Here is a 6,000-nt window from a genome sequence, read left to right as displayed (position 1 = left end):
CTATTGAGACCAGCAGGTGGCGCCATATTGCAGTTTCCAGCAGAGAATTTGTAATGAGTGGCTGGCCATCAGTATTCTCATTGTATTGTCTGAAGCATCTGGTGGATTTATCCACTGCATAATTGGCACACTTCTGAAAACCCACTGGACCTAATCTCTTGCCCTCACCTTACCCGACCTCAAGAAATCATCTGAAATCTTAATGAGTTTGTGGTGTAGTTGAAATGGCAGCCTTGGTCTGACTGAGTAACCTTCCAGGGCTGGCAGGGCTTTGAAGTTTCCTTCAAGTTCCTCCACAGACCTTTTTCTTCTGCAGTCACTCCGCAGCTGAAATTGTCTATACATTTTTGATTATCATAAACTTTTCAGAGCTCAGTCTCACAAGGCTCACTCGGCCTTGTGTCTGGCATCTTTAGGCCGAGTTTACAGCGTTGCTGGAACGGACGACCCAAAGCAGCCTACACGTGACATGGGAGGTGTTGCTGACTTATATATAGCACACCTTTGTTCTAGCCTCTGGTATTGGAGAACACAGCGTGGGCTAATGCTGAGAACTGCAGGAGACATCCTAAAGCCCAGGAGAGTGCTGCACGTGCTGCTACGGGCCGCTTGGATGCCATGCCTTTTGCTGAAATATCGTGAGAGCGACTGTCAGCATAACACTGAAACAGATCAGTCGAAGTCAGTCTGCACCAGGCGAGACGTGGAAGAATTCCCTACTCCAGTAAATGTGCATTATATGTCCAAATGTTTGTGGACAACCCTTCTAATGAATGCATTCAGCAACTCTAATCTCCCATTGCTGACACAGATGTGCGAATGCACACACACAGCTTGTCTAGTCCCTGTAGAGAAGTATTGCAAATAGAATAGAACTCTCAGGAGCAGATAAACATGAACCTATTAGCGCCATGTCTAATGCTAGACATGGGCTAGAGGGGTATGAGCAGGGTTGGCGTGATAGTGATTAGCAGGATGAGATAGTGGAGTGTAACACCACCCCCTGGTGGAGAATCCTGAGCTTTCCTACCCTGGCCTCCTGTAAAAATGCCATTAATTAATAGACGCTTCATTTTTAAAAGCGACGAGTAAAATAATGTCACTCTATGTAAATTAGGTCCTCCAGCAGTAAACCTTCTCTCAGCTTCAAAAGACTGCACAAATTTAAAGAAACATTTGAAGGTAAGAAAATCACAGCTCAATCCATGTAGACAAGCTAGGACTGCTGCTTGACGCTGTGATGTCTAAATCCTGTTTTCTGTTGCTAAATGAGAGTGCAGGTGAATTTCTGTGTATTACTGAGAAAATGAAACCTCAAATACTTATTTTTGATGTTTTTAGTTTCTTATCTAATTAAAAAAACAGCTGCCATTTACACTGCCCTACCTGAGAAGCCAGTATATGCTTACAAACTAGACCAGCATGAACCAGTTTAGATAATCATGGAATTCATGCTGGTCTAAGCTGTTTCAGCCTGATGAACCAATGGAAATCATCCAAAATACTTTACATTTCTCTTTTTAAGGTTTATATTTTTACATGAAATATAGATGTTTTTTTTACATTTTCTTGTGATGAAAAGGTTTTGTTCCAGCAGTGATTGCTTACATAATTTAGTAGACATGGGATTTGTTTCATGAGGACACAAGATCGTTTGATGTGGACATGAGATACAGTGACGGAATACAATAATCTTCCCAACCCTGAGCCCCCAGCATTGACCTGTGAAGCAGTGGAACTACTGTGTTCTCTGGAATGATGGTTGGGGCTCAATCCAGTATTAGGATATGAGTTGGGGAGTTGAGGATGAGGTGGGGTGGTGACCAGCCAACATTTTGACCTCACTAATGTTCTTGTTTGCTGAATGCAATCAAATCCTCACAGCAATGCTACAAAATCAAGTATAAAGCTTTCCCTGGACAGTAGAGACAGGTACTCCACCAAAAGCAGGATAAACTAATTCTCTCAGAATAAAGCATTGAATGAGCAGGTGTCCCAATACTTTTGTCCATATAATATGTATACATTAAATAGTATATAGTACATTTCTGATGAATTCAATGTACTTTTTTGAACTTCTGAAGAGGGAATATAACATTTCTCTCATAGTTTCTTGGGGAAGGCTTTTAGTCGTAGCACTGTGCGATAACTAACCCTGCTGTGTGGAGGCTGTACTTTATCCTGTCTAGCTTTCACTGTGAACTGTTTCCACCAAGAGATAAGAAGAGCCTAATAAACAGTAGATAAAAACCAAAAACCAAACAGATTTGATGAAAAAAGTAACATTATGGTCCCAAAATGTCAGTTCTTTCTGAGCGGATCCAGCACCTTCACTAACAGAGATGCCTGATCACCATAAACTCGGCAAATCTGTTCAGCAGAGAAGGTTGCAGCAGTGGTGGCTCAGCGGTTAGAGCTCCGGGCTGTCGATAACAGGGTTGTGGGTTCGATTCCCGGACTCGGCAAGCTGCCACTGTTGGGCCCTTGAGCAAGGCCCTTTACCCTCTCTGCTCCCCGGGCACTGGAGTTGGCTGCCCACCGCTCTGGGTGTGTGTGTGTGTACTCACTGCCCCTAACACATGTGTGTGTGTGAGTGTGTGTTCACTACCAGATGGGTTAAATGCGGAGGACACATTTCGCTGTACACTGTACAGTGACAAATACGTGCACCTTTACCTTTACCTAAAGCAACCCATCCATGAGAGCATTGTGAGGAGCCTCTGTGGAACGTGGAGGGTTTTTGATGTAAACCTGCCTCAGAATTCACATGTAGGACAAATCGGACGTGTTTCTGTTCAGAAGTTGAGGCTACGTTTCCAGAAGCCCATTGTAAATGCATACTCCAACCGCTCTGACTTTGAAGTGCTCCCACTTGAAGAGACGAGAAGGGAGCTCGAGACGGCTGAAAACAAAAAGGGCAGCACAGAGAGGAGAAGCTTAAAGCTAAGCGTTTTCCCTCAGCTGAGATCCAGAGGCTGCCATGCCGTGTTTCTTCCCAGCAATTCCTCTTCATCCCTCCTTGAGCTGTATGTTCAAAGCAGCTCTCTGCCTTTGTTGCATGGAGGAAGACTGTCAGTTTCCTGGCTTCAATAGACAGACTTCTCCTGTAGTTTGAATATAACTCAAACTGACTTTAAAACAAAAGCTGGGAGAATTGCCTTCATAGGACAGGAAATATAGAAAAGGGGAGAGAAATGGAGAGAGAGCTCTGCTGTTTACAGCACCGTGAGGGACACATTCGCTGACAAGTAAGGGCATGTCTGTGTGACAAATCAAATCAGACTCCCAGGGAGGACACGGCATCTGCTATAAATAAAGCTCTCCCTATACTCCAAAGATCAACCAGGCAGGTTCTGAGGACAGACAGGGGTCTCTACTTGATATTTCATTAAGGGATATATTGTTGCTGTCAGCAAAAAACCCTGTATCTCCAAAATGTCAACTTTACAGGAGAAGGAAAAACCTCCTTACCTTTCTACATTTCTTCTATTTACCTTTACTTTACCTTTCTTCTATTTTGGAGCATTTCTATTGGTTCTTCCGTCATGACACATCTGCCAGGATTATTCCAAAAAAAATTTTTTTTGCAGGATAGTGACGATATGCATGTGCAGCACTGTGAAAGGCCTTTATATTGGACAAAACTCCAGTACTGGCCTTAAAGCCTTATTATGAGCTACCATGGGATAATCAGTCAAATCACTGCAGGGATTTATTGTTTTTTAATGAACAGAATTTATAATTTTTATATAAATATACACATTTTATGAAAAAATATTACAAATTATGCTGATATTTGGGAATATGCTTTACTAGGTAGTAGAGTACCTGAAAAAGCCATTCATCTTTGAAGCAGTATAGTAATAGAAGCTCAAAGTGACCACAATTAGAACAAATTCCTCAGTGGGTTATTCACTGGAGTCGCTGGAACCGTAAAACAAAATAAGAGCTAATTTAGAAGAAATGAGGTTTTTTTTTCTTCTTTGGAAATGAGCTGTTTAAAAACCCAGCAGCCGAAGCTGCCCTGGACAGAAGGAAATGAAATGAGTGTGCAGAGAATGCAATGTCATCTGTTATCTTCTGAGCTGGATCTTACGTAATGAAATTATTCTGCCCTGTTAATCTTGCCCTTAGGCTATGACACACATACTCAAATCCAACTTCTCCAACCACAGTCTGGATACAACAGGATAGGAGAGTGTTTTAATTTAGCATGTACATTTGTTATATCTAGATATACATATATAATATGGCCAAAAGTATTGGGACACTTGCTTGTTTTCTACTTATCCAAACTTATCCCAAAAGTACTGGATGGAGCACCAACCATCATTCCAGTAAACACAGTTCCACTGCTCCTATTCTACTGGTTATATGTCTGAAAACATGCAAATCTGTGTCAGCAATGGATACAACTTAAAGTAGCTGATGCTACAGCCTCTTTTGTGCAATCATAAGAAGGGGTGTCCACAAACATTTGGATATCTAATATATACACACACACACACACACACACACACACACACACACACACACACACACACACACACACAGTTGGTGCAGTGTTCTTAGGGTTGAATGAGTGAGACTGGTCTTCCAGTGGCAGCTTCCAGTTCATGGCCGGCATGTGATTTAGTGGTTTTAGGGTTGTTCCAGACATATAGCAGCTGTTTATGTTGAAGGTGAAGCCAGCTGTATGCTTTCAGGATGATTCCTTTTCAGCTGTGTTTTTGGTCTTATTCTATTCATTTCTGTTCACCATTTTCTCATTTCTAATGTCTGTAGCCCTGGTTAAAAAAAAGAAAAGAAATGATGTTAAATGTATAAAGTTAGTTAGTTTGAGGTACACATGTGGGTGAATGTGGACATGAAGCTGAAGAGTGCCAGTCATCCAATAATTGCCACCTCTAATCTGATTTGATTAGCGTATCTGACCGACTTGCAGAAGAAAGTAGCTTCACCCTGCTGTGCTAAGGCCCTACAGCAACATGACGGCATCTGGAGTTGAACAAAGCCAGCACCGTAACTGCACTCACAGGCAGGCTGGAGAGATGCTCAGGGGGGACTGAAGTGCTGTGAATTATTCATTCAGGGCTTTCTTCCACTAAATCTATCTACAGCTCTAATGAATAATTGGGCTGTGCTGGTCGACACATCAGCTGGAACCAAACTGAGCCTCCTACTGGCTCACAAAATGATTACAAATGACAGACAATCGACAACTGACTAAAGTAATATTTGTGGCTGTCTTCTTGCATTTGTCTGAAAATCCCAAAATTCTGTTTGTAATGCTGGAACACATCAAACTTAAAGAGCAGCAAGATCATACAGCCTCAGTTCAGTAAATCCATTCCCACAAATGTTCCTGCAGGATTACATCATTTCACACTAATGTCCTTTAGGACTCATAAGGACTTATCTGGCTGTGGCTGCTGTGTGTATGTCTGTGGTGGGAGGGGGTCATGCTGTTGTCAGGGGCTTTCTGAGTATTGGAGTTTCTGCTAATGAGAAGCTAATGGAGTCATAGCCAACAAGGAGCAGAATAGGCCTAATCCAACTACTTCTGCAAAGCCATGCAAAGTGAATGGCTGTAAGAAAAGAGTGTGTTCAGACAGGTTTTTGTATTATAATGTGCAAGTCTACACACACACACATACACACACCCCTCTATAATACACATAGAACATAATACACATACATACACACACAAACCCACAGTAGGAAAATAGGGTGTTTAGCACTTATATGAACCAATGATATGAAGAAACTTATAATATTGACTTTTGAAAATTATTAAAATTTTTCAGTTTAAAAAAAAAACAAAAACAAAAAAACCTCAGTGCTGTACTCTTAAAAAAAACATACTATTTAGTGTGTAGTCATGTAGACTTCGCCCTGTCCAGTCTCCGATATGGAAGCAACATGGAGAACTCAAACACCGAGCCAACTGAGCAACTCCAGCGTTTATTAATTGTAACTGAGGTAAAATATTCAATTAAT

This window comes from Salminus brasiliensis, chromosome 3 (genome assembly GCF_030463535.1).
Source record: "Salminus brasiliensis chromosome 3, fSalBra1.hap2, whole genome shotgun sequence".
Classification (NCBI taxonomy): domain Eukaryota; kingdom Metazoa; phylum Chordata; class Actinopteri; order Characiformes; family Bryconidae; genus Salminus; species Salminus brasiliensis.
This window is presented reverse-complemented; position numbering follows the sequence as displayed.